Source organism: Anser anser (assembly GCF_964211835.1).
Source record: "Anser anser genome assembly, chromosome: 3".
Classification (NCBI taxonomy): domain Eukaryota; kingdom Metazoa; phylum Chordata; class Aves; order Anseriformes; family Anatidae; genus Anser; species Anser anser.
The window spans coordinates 107743311-107763687 of record NC_139722.1 but is presented as its reverse complement, the minus strand read 5'-3'; the positions used below and the strand labels follow the sequence as shown (position 1 = coordinate 107763687).

The following is a 20377-nucleotide window of genomic DNA, read 5'->3' as shown; positions in this document are numbered from 1 at the left end:
AACTGCTTCCCCAAGAATGAATAATACTTCATGTATGTTTAAAAAAACACAACAACAACAAAGCGCACAACCAATGAAACAAAAATAAAGCCAACTGAACAAAACTTTTTCATATTAAGCAGGTACAAAATACAAAGATTGGGATTAGGGGAACATAAATTGTTTGCATAATGTAACTGCTAATGATGCTTTATTTTTAACACATGAAGTCCTTGCTGTTTCTAAACACAGATCACATAAAGGACAGAATAAATTATCATAAAGCAAATAAAATGGAATGGAAAGTCTTGCATAACACCTAATATGAAGTCTCAAAAACATGACTTCAAACATGACATTTTAAAACAATTCAAAATAATTCATTTGGGGTTCACTCGAATTCAGTTATATGTTAAGTCATTTTTAGAAAGTCATTTCCATTTAACTACTTTTGCATATTGCAGATTGTTACCTAAGGAAAAAATGTGTAAGATTTCTTGCTGATGATCTAAAGAATGTGAGTAAGATAGCTGGCAGATGGCTTACAGATATCATTCTGAAATATCTTATACTGACAAATAGCAACGGTGTGTATAATTAGTACTTTGCAGATGGTATGCAAAATGATCTGCATTGTCTTAGTACAGAAATTCTTTTTTTTTTTCTTTTTTATTTGACCGACTATTTTTGAGAGACAATTCTGAAAACATGGCTTGTAGTGCCATTCAGAATAGACCCAGCTGTAGCTGAGAATGTATTCCCCATCTGGTTCTCTTTGAATAGCGCTGAGGTTTTGGGGTCCTGGTTCATGTAGAGAGTGTGCTGCCACAATGTAAGTAACAATGACACATAGGTAGATTATATTAGGCTTACATAAATTTTGCAGAATTCTAAAGAGATGAGATCCAGAGGCAGGGTACAGCGGAGTCAGTTAGCTTTTATTTCTTTGAATTTAATAAATTACCAGTTATTTTCAGGCATGCAATGCATTTGCAGTCTAAAAGTTCTTTCTGGCACAAATGATTGTATTTGCGTCTTCATAATGTTGATTCTTGATGAAGTTTTTTCACCCAGATATTGGCAAAGGCAACTGGCAAAAATAGACTTCGATGGCCTCTTACTGTAATGATGCTACTACCACTTTTTGGTGTTATAATACCAGTAAAGAGCCTTCATCACTGATCAGTGCCCATTGTCTTAGGAAATAGTTCACACAAAATAATTTTCTGCTTTAAGGAATTTTCTACCTAGTGTAGATTAGAGGCTACAGGTGAGCACATCCAGCTACTAGAGAGACTGAGAGGAAACAGGAAAATGATACTTTTATTGTTTTAGTGTATGACTTTTTGCATATACCATGGCTGAGGAGAATACACAGTTTAGAGGGATGAAGGAAGACATAAGGCACAGTGGTACAACAAATTGAAAGATTCATTTGAAAAACAGAAAAACAACAACAATAGCAAATAAATGATGGCAGGAGGGGTCACAAACCGAATAGGGACTGGAAGTAGTCTTTTAACAGGTAGTAAAAGATTATAGGGAAAGTGTGCTTTATGAAGTATTTTAAAAGAGAAAGAAGAAAATTATTTTATGACTTTTGTGGTAAAGAAAGTAGTCCATAGAAGGATACAAAGTGAAAAAGCTGGTGCAGTTGAATAGATTGGCTATGAATATGATTTCAGTAAGCAAAATGGAAGTGAGATTATGGAAGTGATTTTTAGTAGCATGACAGTAGCTAGACAGGAAAGATTATAACTGAAAAATCTTATGCAAGAAAACACTGCAGAATTTGGATGAGAGCTCAGAATTGGAGGTTAGACAGGGTTTTATCATCCTGAATAACAAGCGAAGTGGTGAGTTACAGTGATCGAAAAAAGAGGAAGGGCTTGTGGAATGGACAGGTCAGGAACTCTTTTTAGGTTTTGTTGCACTTCATGGCTATCAATCACTGAGAAGTTGGCTGAGATAATGAGTATTCGTAGGAGACAAATATGGAGTATACGCAGGTACTTGAGGTTATAGCAAGGTGAAGATATCTGCATTTCTGATTTCATGTTAACCTGGGATATGCTTTAGAAGAACTGGCTCCTTGCAAAAATGAGGGGAGTTAGATGGAGTTAGACAAATGCACTTGGTGATAATATGAGAGTAAAGAGAAAGAAAGAATAAAATAACAGAAACCAGAGAATTTGGTACCAGGAAGGGTATATATCAAACCACATGAAAATGGAGTTCTTGCTTGAATATTATGAAGCAGCCATTAGGGACTAGCTCTGCAGAGCATGTGGGCAAGAAAAGCAGAACCTAGGTAAGAAGGGGTTGAGGATGAACGGTAAAAAAGGGATTCCTGACATCCAGTAGCAGCAGTGTATTGAAAGGTCTTGGAAGTGAAAGGTCAAAGAGAAATGTGACAAAAGGAAAGAGACAAATGAGGTCATGGGTATGGAAAGAGCAAACATGCTGCAATTGGAGGGGAAAAACAATAGGGGGGAGAGAGTGATTTCAAAGGGAGAAGAGCAGCAAGACTGACTCACTAGGACATGTGAAGGATTAGAGAAGAAAAGCAAATGCTAAATTCTTCATCTGTTGGAGGAAAGAGAGGAAAAGAAGAAAGGAAGCAAGTGAGGAAATAAGAGGTCATAATGTATTGTGTCAGTGCTCCCTTGAAATAAGACACTCAGCTCCTGTGCAGAAACAGGAGCTGAAGTGGGAATATCTGTTTGAGCAGCCAGAAATAGTGAAAAGTTTGCAAGGATTATAGAAATGTGCAACAAGATCCTCAAATGACAGTCCTTACAGTGAGCATGCTGGAATAGACCAAAAGGACTTGTAAATTCAATAGCCAAGTTTTATTAGAACAGAAACTAAAAGGAAATCTTTGAAAATAGAGAAAACTTCAGCTGAGACAGATAAAAAGGGGTTGTAAACAAATCTGCCCCTTTCTCCTCTGCTCTTGCAGGGCAGTAGTCTTCTTTCATGCTTGCTTCTTAACAACTTGGAGTGCTTCCTCAGAGAGCTCTCTGCAGGTCGTTTGGTGTCTCTTTATTCCCATTACATCTGAGGCATGGTCGTGTGTCTGTTTCAGGTAACATCAGTCTTTGCTGGATTCTGTGGATCTGTTTCTTCTGGTTACAGGATCTCCATGCCAACATCTTGCACTCCACAGATACTTTGCTTCCCACAGCCTGTACACTTGCTACCAGAAGGTCCACCTGACCCAGTTGTACTGTGAAAATAAATGCATACAACAACAGCAAAATAATCATCATCCATGACAACATAGGATTTTGTTCAAGTGAAAGGAGAGATTTGCTTAATGAGTTAAATGCTGACAGGACAAATCCATAGTATACATCTGATCTTGTTTTTTCTATCAGAAATGTTGAGAATGCAGGAAGGGGATCGTGAGGTTTTACTGGGATTGCCAAGTTATAAGATGAAAGAAAGGAGGAAAGAAGTGATAGTCAGGCCTACGTCAGCATGCAAGACCAAAGAGGAATTAGTCATCAGGGTGGAGAAGTTCACAGTGCTGGAGCATGGAAATTGGTGCCACCCAGGGTGAGAGAGTCCAAGGGAAGGGTAGGCAGAGAAGTCAGAGTGGGGAATCACTACTGTAAAAGAGATGAGAGGCAGCAAGAACAGTGTGTCCTGACATGCTGCAATTATTGGAGTGGGAGGACTGAATAAAAGAGATGAGGAGCCATTCAGTTGTGGGTTGTATGGGTCATGAGTGTGAGAGCTGAATTCACCTGGGATTACAAGCACAGGTGGTGGCAGGGAAAAGGAAGCATATGATGGAGAAAGTCAGTACTGCTCGGAAGCAGACAAAGGAGAGAAAGGTGTTTGAGCAGCAGTCAATGGCAGAGAACCTGAACAGACGAGTTTATGGTACGTGTATATGATCTGATGTGAGAGCAGACAGCTCTATAAGGGAGAGATGCTGCATATTCAGGTAACAAGAGCAGTGCTAGATAAAGCTGAAATGTCTGTAAGTGTTGGCCATCTGCTGTCAAATACCGGTATGCACTACAGGTCTTATAAGCCTGCAGTCATCCTTTATTATCCTTCTCTGCACTGGCTTTACTTTCTGTCATCTGTCATTAGACAGGGCAAGTAGCTGATGGCATGTATTTCAGCAGTAATGAAATCTGTTTTGGAAACAAACCAGGACCAAGGTGGACAATGTGGCTCCGCTCAACTAGAGGGGAAGACATACAAGAAGTGGCTGAGGTCACTTGGCCTGTTCAGCCTAGAAAAGAGGAGGCTGAGGGGAGACCTCATCACGGCCTACAGCTTCCTCACAAGGGGGAGTAGAGGGGCAGGCGTCGATCTATTCTCTTTAGTGACCAGCGACAGGACTCGAGGGCATGGTGTCAAGCTGCGACAGGTGAGGTTCAGGTTGGATATCAGGAAGAGGTTCTTCACTGAGAGGGTTGTGTACTGGAAGAGACTCCCCAGGGATGTAGTCACGGCACCAAGCCTGTCAGAGTTTAAGAAATGTTTGGACTATGCTCTCAGTCATATGGTCAGAATTTTTGGGTAGACCTGTGTGATGCCAGGAGTTGGACTCGATGATCCTTATGGGTCCCTTCCAACTCAGGATATTCTATGACTCTGGGATTCTAACTCACATGTACGCAGGCATCCAGTACTGGAGTATATCTGTTCAGAGTGAAAACACCTGGAGAAAGAGCTGACAGCTAAATAAGAGTAGGCCTCTCAGTCTGGGAGATGAGGAGGACCCTAGGAAGAGCCACCTGAAAAAACTATGTTGGGATTGCATGCTTCTTGGAGAGGAGAGACAATTCAGTAGAAAACAGTGTGTTAGATGCAAATTATAGCAGTCTGGTTTTGACAGCAGGTTCAATAAACCTGATTGATTCACCGCCACCCACCCCAGCATGCAGTCAGAGCATTATATTTTAATACTCCTTTGTAGCTTTCTGCTGCTACAGTTATACCCTCCTCCACAATATGAGGTCAGTTGGATTTATTGCTCACTGAGAGTGAAATGACCACTGGAGATTGAATATGTTTTTGGTTCTTCAATGTCCAGGTCTAATGTGCACAATTTTGCTGCTATTATTCCTAGTGAGGATGAATATACCTGTGTTGATTCTGGCATTTAGCAGAACTTCAGAGAGCTGTCAGAACAGCACACCCAGGAAGATATCCTCTCCTAGCTCTTCTCTTACACTCATGTGGGGTGTAATGTCTTGGGCCATTCTTGTCAACAGATATCAGCATCTCTTCAGCCAGTGATACCTGTTGCTCAGCCTCTCCTTGAATTCAGATGGACAGCTTTGTTTTTCCCATGTCTGACTGTGTTAAATGTGGTCTGCACCATTATTTACAATGGATTTAATCTGAGCAGTGAGTAGACTTAAGAAGAAGCCTGAGAACTGCCTTTGGGTCCAAGAATCTATGGGAAATGCTTAAATTAACTTGAATGACATGGGATTATCACATACATTCTTGAGGCTTGCACAGGGATATTTTCCCCAGTTTGTGGTGCATTACTTTATAGAGTGATAAACTGTACATCTTTAAATATTACTTTAGTCATGTTAAATATATTGGGCTGCTACAGTTCAACAGAGTTTGATCATCTACAATTCTAGTCTTTACTTGCAGATGGTCCATTTAAAGCTTCCAGGAGACTGCCAATTAACTGAATCCATGATGTGGCTGGTTAAACTGGTTGTGAGTGCATTTTATATTGATCTGATATTCTTGATTCAGTAACAACCACTGTAATAGCATGAGTGTGCCTTTGTGGACTGCAAAAGAAATGTTAAAATACCTCAGAGTCACATACAACAAAACAGAAATAGTTGGCATTTTTAAAAAGTTTGTAAATATACTGGAGCACAGAACAAGGCAAAGTGATGACTTCATTTATTATATGGAGACTATGTCTAATGACTGAAACAATTAAAAAGACACTAGAGAAGAAGGTAATGCTCCACTTTGGTACATTAAACCTCTTGTTTATGTTTCTACTTACTGGGTTCTCAGTGTTTGCTGTGATTGTATTCAGATTGGGAATATTTTCTAGTTCCTAGCAGGGAAGAAAATGATAGAAACACTCTTTGACTGGGGAGTGTCTCAGACAAAAAATAGCTTAAGATGTGTGTGGGGGTGTGGCACTGAACGTCAAAAACTGAGCCTCTGAACTTCCAAGCAGAAATCTCCTACTTGCTAGACACAACCAATATGGGTTGATTTTAAATTTTGAAAAACTGGACTAAACTGAAACAGCATGGCCTGACTCTTCCTCTTAATAAAGGGATGTGAGACAGACCCACCAACATGGAAAGCAATTGTATGTTGTGCTTCCATGCATAGACTACTTAGATTGGGAAAAATGGAGACTTTGGAGCATGGAAAGAGAGAGCTGTAAGGACAAAAAAAAATAAAATAAAAAATCCCCAGAGGATGAAGTGGTCTCAGAAAGAAGTGGTTCTGCAAATTAGAAGTGGGTGGTTTTACCCTCCTGGGCAGCTGAACACCACCACATCCGCTCTCTCTCCACCTCCTCACAGGAAAAGGGGCAGAAAATATGATGAAAAAGGGCTAAAGGGTTGAGATAAGGACAGAAAGATCACTCAACTGTTATTATTATGGGTAAAACAGACTCAGCATAGGGAGATTAACAAAATTTATTACCTATCATTAACAAGGTAGAACAGTGAGAAACTAAAAACTCCTCCTTCTCCATACACTCTCTTCTATCTCCTCCCCCTGAGTGGCTCAGGGGAATGGGGAATGGGGAAAAAAGCAAAAGATTCTTCAGCCATATATATATATACACACGAAGAACAATGAGTGAAGAATTGTTTGCTATACAGTGAGAGAGAGAGAGAGAGAAAGCGTAATCCATGCATAGCTAGGAATTGAAATGAATGGCTTTTGTTGGGATTTAGTAGGCCTGGGATGTTGACCATTTCAGCAAAGGCAAGATGGCTAACAGGACTGAAGTTATGTAAATAGAAATTATCATTTCCGAGATGGGAACCCAAAGAGCTTAATCTTTTCAAGCCTGGAGACCAACTAATTTCTGTCCCACAATGCTGAAAGAGCTGGCACATGAAATTGCAGGACTGCTGGTGAATATTTTTAATAAACCTTAGGGGAGAATGGATATGAGTACAGAATAGCAAATGTACTACCTTTATTTAAGAAGGGATGGGAAAAGTGATGTGGGAAAGGACAGGCCATTAATCTCACCTCAGTTGCATGCATGACTTAGAACAAAGTTTGAAGGAAGGACTAATTAAGACACATGAGAAAATGGGCAATGGGATAAAGCATAACCTGGCTTTACCACAAATAATCTAAAGGAAAGGCAGGCACCTGGCTTTTTTGTCTCAAAGAAGAGTGCTCAGAAATTTGAAAGACTGCTTCTAAGCACCTACTCTCTGGAGAAGATTCTTAATTATCACTCCTTAGAGGCTCAAACTTCACAGTGGTTGTACTCAGCATTTCCCTCCAGACTTCCCTAAAGTTTCCTGCTGAACAAACTGATTTTTAGTAGTCATTTAAAACATAGTTATGGTTTCCTCTCTGCATACCAAACACCAAAAGCTAGATGCAAAGCTAAGGCTTACTATGATGTTAAGATGTTTTATATGTTTTTTACTGCAGTATTTAATTTTTTATGTCACTAATTGTTTTGTGTGTCTGCAGTTGAGTGTCCTTTCAAAACAAGGACAGTGTATACCGAACCAGCCAAAGCATCAAAATAATTTTTAGGGAGGCTTAACTTGGTTCAAAACAAAAAGTCAGCATTTAACATTTCTGAAATGCTTCTTAGGAGCAGCCCTCAATCTACATCATTAAAAACAACCAGTTGGTCAAGTAAGCAAAGTGAAGAGAACGTTTTCTGTAAATGTCAAGGAATTTAATTGTAGTATCCCAGAATTACTTAGAATATGTTTAGATTATGGATAGTTTTATGACTTTATTTTGTTGTAGTGTCAAGAGAAATCATAAAGGAAAGTCAGCTTGCATTAACTGCTATCTCAGTCTGCTTGTACTCTTCAGCTGAGCTCAGGCATTTCGACAATACACTCATCTGCAATACCACTGTGGCAACCTTGGCTGAAGCATGCTTGGTACAGCTGGATTTCATGTTGTATCATATGTTACTTTTCTTTTTCCTTGAATTTCTAGATCTATATGTAAAAGTAACCATATATACTGATAGAGATACAGAAAGTAGAGTGAATGAAATGCTTCCTGAAAATTGCTGTAATCAGCAAAAACATGCTAAAAATGTCTTTCCTTTAAAACTTAGTTTACACTTTTTGTTCTCTCTGTAAATGATCCTTATACATTTTGATATGCTTAGGATATTGCCTCATCAGAGAATGTTAATTGTGAGATCCTTATAGCCATTAGAATTTCAGGACATTGCTGTGTGAAGCTAGGGAAAGTATCAGCCAGTGGGCCTCATCTTCTGTCTACCTTATGAAGCCTCCTGAGAGGCTTTCAGGAGGATTTGCACATGATACCCCTATGCATTAAGTAGGTGTGGCTTTTATATCTAACTCGTGCTCTTTGCAGAAAACACTAAATACCAAGGAACAGGACTGGTACCACCCAAAGGCCCTGCAAAGTCAAAGAACTGTGTGTCCTGTCTTTCAAAACACCTCCCATAAGGAATACAAAAGAACGAATGTGTATGGGACATTCAAACGAGTGTCATCACTATGAAGTGGGTGAAAAAACTAAGCCAGAAGAAATATGGAAAATGGAAAATTCCATTATTATGGTTTAGTTATGTTACCCTCAGTAGTCCATTTCAACAGTTTCTTTACATTCAGATAGAATGTGATGACTGAGATATAAAGATCTCTGAGTCTGATGTAAAGTTTGGGTCCCTATTTGCTTATCTCCTTCATTTTTACAACTCTCTTATTCAGTCTAGACTTTATTGTTTTTGCTTGCTTGATATTTTCTTTAATAGAGTGAGAACTGTGTGAAAACTTAAGGGTTGATCCTCCTGAACTTGGGAGATATTCAGATATGAACCAAATCTTGCTTTGAGCTAAATTCTGTCCAGATTAAAAAAAAAAAGGAAAAGAAAAAAAAGGAAAAAAAAATGTAGTAGTCGATGTTTTCTGTCATTACATCCAGTACCTAGGATGATTGGCAGCAAAATTTAAAACACATCTTTATGTACCAGTTAGGCAGCTCAGTAGTGATAATCTGAATATTGCCAAGGTGGCTCCTAAATTCATTCTGATTTTAGAGAAATTACTAATTTCAGCAGTATGTAAAGCATTTAAGGTGGAAAAAGGGGATGAAGATGCAGTATTACCTTTTGTGGTGAGTTGGCCCCAGCCAGATGCTAAGCTCCCACATCGCGATTTGCTCACTCCCTTAACACCAGCAGTACAAGGGCAGAATAGAAAGATCAAAAACGAGAAAATGTATTGGTCAAGATAAAGACAGTATAATATTTGAAAGTAAGAGAGGGAAAACAAACAAACACAAAAATAAGTGATGCAAAGAAGAGCACTCACAACCTACTGGGCATCTATTATCAAGGGCAGCTTTAAGTACCCATGTCCTAGCATTTTTGTCTCTTCAAGGGTCTTCCTGTTGTTTCTGTCAGATAAATACATGCTAGATTTCTAATCGTAGTGGAAATGGCCTGATATAACTTGTTTTTAAATTCTGACTTGTCTTTGTTTGTATCCCTTTTCTTTGTAATTTATTCTAGAGAATTTTTCAGATTTACCTATTTAGAATGGTCGATACCACTCAAGAAATTAAGCACTTTATGATGAACTTACTTTTAATTACCATTTCACTTTGAAATGCTAACTCTTGTTGTTTCTGTTCTACTATGAGATTGCTGGAAGAGAAAGAATGAGGCTCTTCGATTCAAATCAGTTCAAACCTCCAGGAAGTCCTGTTAAAGACATGTACATATGTATCACACAAACGCTTGTATTTGAATGTTTTGTATTTATACCTGGGCATTGGCTTGCATGGCTTTAAGGAATAGTATAATCAGAATAAAGGGACACAGCAATAACCCATAATCCATATAAAAAATATGGATCATACTGTGCCAAAAGCTATTGAAATTAAGTCATAAGGGAGATACAAGGATGAAAATTAAATTTGTACTATAGTTGCAGTTGTGGTGTAGCTATGTATCAGGGCTGTACCTGTATGCACACCTAGTGCACTCGACTTACTAATTCCCTGGGTAGCCCAGGATCTCATTGGTATAGAAGTGTTTGCCTAGATGTGACTAGCAACTTGTTTGAGACCATAGATTGACTTGAGATGAGGTGATTTCTGACTTGTAACCACTGCCTCAAAAGTATTTGACTATTTGCTACAAAAGCTTTTCAGGTAGAAGTTTCAGAAAAAGCCCTAGAGGCTCCCTCAGGCAACTCCTGCTGAGTCTAGAGCAATTTGTGTGTATCAGTGCGCCAGTGTTAATCAGTGTAGGAACTGAGTGGAGCACCTGGCTGTACTAGAGAGTCTGGGTGGTTTCTGCTACAGAACTGACCAAACTGGACATAGGTAAGATGCTTGTAACTAGCTACTAGAAACTGTTTTTGTAAATATGGAAATGATCACAAAGGAGAACCTTTTGTGCATAACAAAGATAGACAGAAAAACCTATGTACACATCATGGGATAATAAACAGTGATGTAGCGTGCATGCGCTGGAGCAGTCAAACAGGACTAGGCCAGCTGGATGTAAGAAATCTTCCAAAGAGCAGTTCAGGGAGTCTCTCCCAGTTCCTGTGAACTCACGGTTGAAAGGGCACTTGTGAATGAGTCTCTTGTTGCTTTTTGGAGAGTAACTGACCCATCCTATTCAAGAGATTTGATTATCTATGTAGGCATTACCCAATGCAACAGTCTCAGTAAAATAGTATGTTGTTGTTGTTTTTTAAACAAGCACTCTGTTTTCACCTGTGTGACAATACGGACAGGTATCATATAATTATCCATCACAATGAAGTGAGGGTCTTTGCTAATATACTGAATGCTATTTGGCTCTTGAAATATTTACCCATGATAGTATTGACCACTTGACTAACTGCATGCCTAGCATCAGTGGAAAAGTAATCAATATTTGTTGAGTCCCCAGGGTCCCAACTGTTATTCTGAAACCAAATTACCTAATACAACTTGCTGAATAAAGCTTACATTATTTCATTCTGAAAATATTATTCTACCATGTTTCTTTTTTTTTTTTTTTTTGCTGAGTAACAGAGTATGTTATTTGTAACTAAGCCCTCAGAGAATGGCGATTATTCTTTGAGTGCTAACCCCCTTCAAAACATGGGTGATGGATAGCTGGTGAAACTGTGATGAGGAGGCCTGTTTTTTACTAGAATAATTCTGAAAACAAATCCAAAAGGCACTAGAAGAATGTTAAATAACAAAGGAAAGTAGAAGGTGAATGGTAGAACTAATGGAGTACAAATCCAAAACAGAGCCATGGGCTCACAAAACCAGTCAAAGAAATTGAAAAAATTTCTAGTGCTGGCTTCACTGGTAATACAATAGAGAATTATTACTTATTTATAGACATTAATTTGATTGATATTATTAGTATTAGTTAGTATTAATGAAACCCGAGGGGGAGGACTTTATTACAAGAGTAAAAATTATGATCATGAAGTAGCAAGTGAGGAAAAATGGGAGAGGAAGTGGCAAATTGTGCCGAAATGGCATATCCTGTTGCCAAATGACTGGTACCTTAGAGACAAAATGTGTCCGACATTTGCCAGTTTCTGAAAATTGAAACTGTTACTAGCCATAGCTAAATTTATTTGCTAGGAATTTGGGCAGAAGAAAAATAGGAAGGATAACTGGGAACTGCTTTGGAATATTTCAGTAAATGTCTACAAATTCATGATCAAACCCACAGTCAAGATGCTCTGCATGACAAGTTCTCATGTTAAAGAAAAATGACCTGGCTAGAGAGGAAATGAGAGCAAGCTTAATTATCTTGTTTCCCTGGCCAAGGGGCAGATATTGGCCATTTTAAGCCAATCAGTACTTTGCTTAGTTCACTCTTCACTTACATAATTTAAGAAGTGGAAGCCTGATTCAGTTAAACATAACTAACTTCATGAACACATGAAGTTAGCACTCTGTAAGGAATAGGAAGGGCCTAAAAGAATAGAAAAAAAAACCTTGAGTCACATGTCTCTCACCCCTCCCTCCCCCCCATCCAGTTTTTCATAGCACTACACGCATGTCCCCATGTGCTTTATTGAGACTGTTATAAAATGGATACTGGAGTCTCATCTTTTATAGAAGGGGAGGTGCTACTCAGAAGGTTCTTAAACAGCAACATATTACAGGTAAATATTTTACATCCAGAGATCTAAATAACTCACAAAGAACTTTTATGGATCACTGATGTTGTTTTTTTTAGTATTTTTTCAAAATTATAAGAAACATCCCTGAAATGAAAGAAAACAAGTATGCAACATTTAAATCACTAAAACAGACCATTCTGGGTACTTCTTGGCCTGTCAGTCTGGTGTCAATCCCGGACAAAATAGTTCTAGATGCTTTGCTTTAGAAATGTCTGTTACTATTGGTCCTGATGAATTGAAAACATTGATGATTTGATGAGACAATGCATTGATACTACCAAAATTTCTCATAAGATCTAAAATGACACAAAATCAAAATGTTCTACAATGTATGGATGAAAAATAGCTAAGAGGTGTGTCTCAAACTTGAACTGTAAACAAGAAGTCATTGAGAAACGAATCCTGTCTGAAATCTATTTCCTTTTGTCTCTTTCTAGTGTTGGCTTAACAAGATTTGTACCACTGGTGAAGTTCAAAGGTGACACAAGTATTGGGAATATGACAGTTGCTGGAAAAGAGAAAACTGCTGGTGCAGAATGATCTGAATTGGTTGGTATGTTGAAAGAGCAAAGAAAATCATGTTTTGCTGTGATTTTTTTTTTCCCCAGTAGTGATAATGACGGTAAGGATAGGGAGAATTCCCTTGTGGCAAACGACAATGGAAAAGTCTTGAAACTCCTGTGGAATATCACCTGGATGTGAAATCAGCGTATTGTTGTGACTGAAAGATCTCATGTAATCTTGCCTATATAGAGAGAGAATTATCAAATTTGGGGTATAGAAGGTATGTCATTTGATATATGTTCCATATATTTTTAAAAGGAATGTAGTGGTTTCACCCTGATGGACAGATGAACTCCACCACAACTACTCTCTCGCTCCCCCTCCTCAAAGGGGAGGGAGGGAGAAGAGCAGGAAGGGAGAAAGTATGATGGGAAAGAAAAAGGCTCACAGGTTGAGAAAAGGATAATTTAATTAGAGGGAAAAGAAACAACAACAACAAAACAAAGATCATACTGTTGTATTGACTCATACAACAGAGTTGTGATCAGACACACCTTCATGTGTCTCCCAGTAAGCGATCTGTGCCATATGAGGAAAATGTTGAAAATGCTTCAAATGTGGAAAAAAATCCAACAAAATTCCAGCTCTTGACTGGCCTCAGAAATATAATTCATGATAAATTAGTAAAAGGTAAAAGTACAGCAAGAGAAATTGCACAATTTACATTCTTCAAATGGCTTGAGTTTAGAAGGTTAATATACAATACTTGGAGACCACACAGCGTGGTGTCCCATCACAGAACATTATCAAATGCTACACCTGACAGCCTGTGAGGTGAAGCTCAAGAATTTATCATCCTTTCATTAAATAATCAGAATGGATATAAACGAACAATAGAAAGGGAGAAAATCAACAGCTATAATGGCAGTAAGATTAGAACTAGCACTTCCAGGAGGATTACTGTTAAAGTCCACTAGATTTTAACAGTAAATGCCAAGGTTTGGGGTTTTGTTGGAGATGAAAACCCTAAGCTATTTTCTTCACTGTGATGACCTTTCTGTTGTAATTTTCCTTTGAGCAAATTGATAATAGGAAAATAAGAGGGAAGATAATCTCACCCTGATACGCTCTGCCCGGTCACTGTCTTGCTCAAGATTGTGTTTTCAAATGAAAAAAAGAAAGCCCTTCTTTCATTTGAAAACTCATGAGCTATTTAGCATTAAATCACAGGAGATACAGCAACCTGAATGACTCCAGGAGTTTACATTCTGTGAATAATTATGCTTTTCCTATGAGAAAATGAAGGTATTACCTGGTTTAATATGTTGCTTCCTAATTCTAGGAGAGGTTTGCCTTAAAAAAGCTTTATTGCAAAGACTGAAATGCTCATTCACTCTTTCTTTTCCCCCTACTCCACCTGTCCATCATTTTTATTATGTCATTAAGAGAACTAGATATATATTAGCTGCTATGGGCTCAGATACAAGGTGATGCAAAGGAAAGAGGAGGTATCTTCATCTTTGAGTTATATATATGATGACCAAAATAAATACTTGAATTTCATCTGCCTGTAGACTTTCAATTGTGCTTACAGATAAAATAAATACTAAATCCCTTTCCTTACTGCTGAAGTCAGGATGTGTCCATTTGCCATATAAGCTGATCTATGTTTGAATATATGTACTGATTATAGCATTGAATTGATAGTGCAACTGTGTTCAAAAAGACAATAAAGGCAGAGTCCTAGCAATTCTGGCAGTAAATCCAGTCTCATAATAATGTAATTATTTAATATAGTCTTCTTTTGCTAGGCCTTGATTCTGTTTAAAGGAAAATAATATATTCCTCTTTTGTTCTGCACAGCAACAGAGCAAGTTGAGGGTAACAGAATGTTCTATTAACTGAACTAACAGAGCAGCTCTTTCTGCTAAACTTATATAACTCTTTAGAAACACCATGTGCTGCTTGTTCACTTCCAGTCTATCTCCTAATCATTCTAGCAAGTCAAGTAAGGTCTCTTCCTGCTTAAAGGATATTTCCCTACATCACAGTCTTGAAGCCTCACTTGCTGCTAATTGCAGTGATTGCAAATGTGTTGACACTAAAGCTTGTTGAATGCTGAAAAGAAACCTGCAAATATTTATTTGACTTAGTAAGCACATGCGTTTTCACAGTGTTCACACCCTTTGGAGATTTTCTTTTACTCACAAGCTTAGTGCCATGAATGGTTGCAAAGCAATGTATTTTGAATAAATATTGCAAATTTCTGGAAAACAAATTTCAAAATCATAACGGCAAATATTGCTGAAAAACTGGTCTTAAGCAGACTGTTAAGACTTACTGAAGTTGGTATGATATTCTGTAAATGAAATAGCTTGTGAGTTTTCAAGAATAAGAGAGATCAGTGAATTTGCCAGTTTGCACCAGCAAAAACTTAACTGCTAAGCCATATCTGTAGAACCATCTGGGCATCATTACTTGAGATGTGCACAGTTTGTCCTTGGGGAAATGAGGGATTTAAATGCCAAAATAAATGTACTGTGCTACGGTTTAAAGTATACACTGAATTGTTTTAACATTCTCATCTCTTTCATTTTGAAAACTGCAGAGCCCTGCAGTGATCAGTTTATTAGTGAACCTTTGTGAAAAATAGTGCTCAAAGGATTCCTATTGCTTTGTGTCTTCATTTTCTCAAACATCCTTAGATATTTTCCTTACAGGATTTGTGTTCTCCGTGCTATGTACTTGACAATATAACAATAAGAATACAAGCTAATGGGGTTGAAACGGAAGAAAGATACAGGTGAGGAGACAACAGTAAAGAAGGGATACAATCCTAATTTCTAAATAAGAAAAGGGGAATAGATGATTTTGTAATTTTTGGCTGGTCAATTTCACACTTTTGCATACAAATCAGGAAAAGATGATAAATTATATGTTATATATTATATAACTATAGAACCTACTGTTTAACTGCCATTTCACCTCTGGTCTGCATTACATTTAAAACATGATTAGGAATATTACCCATAAAAGCTAAGCACGAGAACAAGGTCAAGCCTGAGAAATAAAATTACCTTTTTCTTTCAATTCCTCTTTAATGTATAAATTGCAATGTTAGGGGAAAAACGAAATATTATGTTGAAGCTTTTTTGTAGCATTTAATCTTAGACTGCTCTTTAGGCTCAATATACTGAATCCTACTTTGATGAAGTTATTTAAAAAAAGAATGATAAAAATGTGCTGATGCTCAACCTTATAGAAATACTATTGCAAGCTTAGACAAGCAGTTGTCCATTTTATACTGGTGCAAAATATAAGATGTTGACTAAAGAATTCAAGGCAAAAAAAAAAAAGGAGTTAAATTCCTTTGAAAAAAATAGTGTGGTTGCCCCATATTTTTTCTTTAGATGCTTCCCTTTCTTTTATCTCAGTCGCAGCTATTTAAGGTTGCCATGTGTTATTAGAAAAAAATCTTAGATCAGTTTATTGCCAGTGTGTACAGCTTTCCCCAAACTATTATAATAAGAAGCCAAATCACCTGCAATGTTTGAAAACAATTTGCTGCTGATGTGTGTGTATTCACTGTCTTACAAAATGCAGGTAATTGTTTTAATCGTTTATTTAGCAGTATCTGATTAAACATGCAGACATATCACCATAATTAAGCTAGTTCTGTTCTGAACTTGGTATAAATGAGCTCAGATGTTGAGGTCTAATCATTGGTAGTTGAAAGCACTAGTGGCATCTGGTGAGACAAATGGATAAATATCTTACAGAAGCCCGGGAGTTGGTGAGGTTACCAGCTTCATAGAAGACTATCATTTTGTCATTAACTGGTGTGAGCAACAGTGTATAACTCATTTACAGAACTCTCAAACTATGAACATTTCCTTCCCCTTCCTTCTCATTCCCCTCCTCCCCCCAAGTGATGTGCAAAGTTCTAGTAAGAGACTCCATGTGCTGAAGACCATACCTTTGAAGTATACAAGACAGGCAAAGTGTGGCAGAAGGGAAGAACTGTTATAACTAATTTACAGGAAACTGAAGCTCAGAGATGTTAACTTTTTCTAAGATCAGACAGGAGGCTGGAACTGTGAATCAAGGTAAGTAGCTTAAGGACAGGATGTTCTTTCTGGATTTGTTTTCTTAAATATTGGAGAGAAAATGTTTGTGATCTCCAGATTTGACATAGCAGGGATATTTCTCCCCTTGGAAATCTCCATGGAAACGCATCATACAGATTGAAATGGAGACTGCAAAGCAAAAGCAATACAGCTCTGGGCTGTTTAACTGTAGCAAAGAATTTTCTATGCAGTAACATCTCCTTAAAAGTGGATTAGGATAACTGTGAATAAAAGGAGCATCTTTGTCGAGGGCTAAAACAGAACTTTTGTCATCAGTGAAATGCCGTGGCAATGTGGCACCTATTCTGTAAGGGTTATCAGATTATAAAGGCTGAAAAGTAGGACAAATCCAGAAGAAAAATCACTCTTATAGTAAGCCAGGTTTGTTTAATGCACCTGTAGGATGGCATCATGATTGTTCCTTGTATGCACATTTTGTTGTGTATTTCTCTGGATGCCCAGCAGCTAGTGGAAAATGCAGAACCCTCAACTGATTAATTTGCAAATGGACTTGGGATTTCTCTACATAGAATGAAGGTTTTGATTCCTAAAGGTTGTCTGTCAGTCTTTTTTTTCAGCCTTCTTTTGGAATCTTGTGGCATAAAGGCCAGGCTCAGCCTATTCTGGGTAGAACACCACAAAGAGAAATTTTGCAGTTTTAATATTTCTAAGACTTCAAGGTAGAGTTAGGCATTGTGGTCCTTTTTATGTAAAAGTAACTAGTTCAGAGACTAATGCTGCTTCTGTTTGCCCATACATCTTAATTTCCGTCATAATTTTTAGGTCCTAAGAAATGTAGATTTGGGCCTTTTCTGTTCTAAACTGACTGTGCAAACTTTTTTCTGAGTTGATGGTGCTGCTTAGTCAGCTCTACCAAGACAGAAATATATGCATATGTGGTTTACATATGTGATACATTTATTTACCTTCACTGTTATCCTATTATGCTTATATTCTGCCCATAAAATAATGGCTAATAAAGTTTTCCTTTAATTAGTACATTTTGATTTGATATTTTCTAGCTCATTTAAGACATGCAGAATTGCCATTCGCTTGTGTTTATTTTCTTTTTGCAAACTTACAGTTAAGTTCCTTTACTGAGAGACAGTGTGAACTGTTAATACCAGTTTGCTTTCTAGCATGCTGTCTTGCATTTTAAGTTATGCCTAAGAGAACTCAGAGTAAGAACTCTGAGTATATATACATAATATATATATACTCATATATATAATATATATATACTCATACTCTGAGTATATATACATTATATATATATATATAAAATAACTCAGAGTAATAACTCAGAGTAATTTCTTCTCAAAAGATACAGCTGATATTTATGTAGCGGTCTTGATTCTGCAGATACCTGTGTGTTAAATCCTTAATACTCCTGCATTTTAAATTCCTACATTCAAGTGCTGTTTTCTGAAGCAATGGGGTCTTTGTACATGCCAAAGCGTGTACAAAGTGATAATGAACACATAATCACTCTAGGAAGCTTAGAAATCACTTTCATTACAGGAAGCTACTTAAAAACATTTTAAGTCCTATATAAATTACCCTGAATTAATGAGACTTTCACTGAAATAGAACTGACATCCTTGCTAATGCTAAATGGAAGCACGATTGTTAGTCTAATACACAGAGTAAGAAATCCGTGCATTATAGTTTAAGAATAAGGGGCATGCGAGACTCTTGATAATATACTCACAATCAAAGGAGCTGTATTAAAACATTTTCATTGTCTGTCCTCTCTTTCCCCCTGGGAGGATGCCTGGTGTAGCAATGTTGTGTTCAGGCACAGATGCTGTGCCACTATGCCCAGCCAGCACACCAATTAGACTTAAATGGGGCATCACTGCTGTGAGCTTTAAGGCGCCACCTTTAAGGCATGAGGGAAATTCCTTTGAATTTTAAAGGAGAATAGGCTATTGTCACTTTCTTATTTTAGGCACACAGACTGTGTAATCAGGGGAAGGACCCTCCAACAGAGAGCAAGTGAGAGCAAGAAATTAAATGTAAGTGGTCTGAAATTCCCCTTTAGAAAAACTCATCTGTCTCCATTGGCTATATGGTGATCCCAGGAACAGCAGGCTCTGAGTCAGTCAGCTGAAATGGGAGGGTGAGATATTCTTGACTAGAGCTAGAATTTACGTCAAAACATCCTGGTGAGAGAATAAAATCTTTCCAGTGGTTTCATTAGTTCAAGTGAACCTGTAAGTTGTGATACAGCAGGAGGCCACCGGACTTCTTTTGGCTTCAGACAAGAAACTTCTTGAAGCTGCTGCGTTCCTGTTTGGGTCTTCCTGGACTATGAGGGAGACAGATCTGTGAGAACCGCTGAGTGTAGCTGGGCCAGCAATTGCAGGACCTTCACTTTCTCACTTGTTTTGCTGTCAGTTAGGAAATGATAGAGTTATTCTGAAAGCTGTGCTTGCCTTTCCACAGAACAATTGAAATTCAACCCCTTCTTCTGGACAGTCTTTAACGAGTCAAGAAATCCGAAATTTTTGGTGGAAATTGTGATTCTTCTTGGGAAGGCTTTTGGGAACACACGATTTATAAGAGAGAAATAGGGTCAGGAAAAAGCAGAATTTTGTCTCTTAATGGCCAAACTGTTGAGCATTCTACCAGAGAAAGCATTTTCCAGCCTGTACCTAAACTTTTTCCTGTCTCTTCTCGTTGGTTTTCCTGTCTTTTGAGACCTGTCATTCTACAGTTATTCACTTTCCCACAGGGCAGGCTCCTCAGCCTCTTTTACTCCATGGACCTTTGCAACATGCCCTCCCCCCCCTTTTTTTTTTTCCACTTTCTTTACAGATGGGTTAGGTTGTTTTTGCCTAGCCTTGCAGCTGTTAATATTTCTCTTCATGGGAAATTTCTCTGGCTTTTTTTCAGTCTCATGTTGTTTTTGTGGTAACTTGCCCAGAGTGGGAGTTGGAACAAATTCATTTTCCTGAAATGTAGTTATGGGAGGGCTGCACGAAAGGATGAGAGAGAATATGAGAGGATCGCCATTACTGTGTTTATAGCTACCTGTCGCTATTGATCATTAACCAATCTTGCTAGAAGTATGGCTTCAATTTTCTTTTTTCAATGTGGATTAAGCAGTGTTGCCAACACACATTTTTCTCTGTCAGACTTTACAGTAAGTATGTAGCACACAAAAGTTTGAAAGCCATCTCCTCAGATGCTGTTTAAAAAGGACTTTTAAATGACTCAGTCACAGATTTCATGCTCGCTGGCATTGAAAAATTAGAATTTAACACTTTCAGCTGACTTTAAAGGCTGCAAAAAGGCTAAAATGGACAGCAGAATTCAGCTGTGTGAAAGACAATAAAAGGAGTAGAGAACGGTGAGGAGATGCTTACTTTTGAAAAGGCTGGAACTACAGCA

General features: G+C 37.9%; 1 protein-coding gene across 1 annotated transcript in view; it reads left to right on the top strand.

Annotated features, from left to right (window-relative positions):
* The window catches only part of LOC310896039 (uncharacterized protein), a 680208-nt gene that overhangs the window by 238453 nt on the left and 421378 nt on the right, over window positions 1–20377 (top strand). The window contains exon 14 of the mRNA XM_083827872.1: window positions 12788–12903. The gene's annotated coding sequence lies outside the window, so the exon portion shown is untranslated. The remainder of the gene's footprint in view (window positions 1–12787; window positions 12904–20377) is intronic.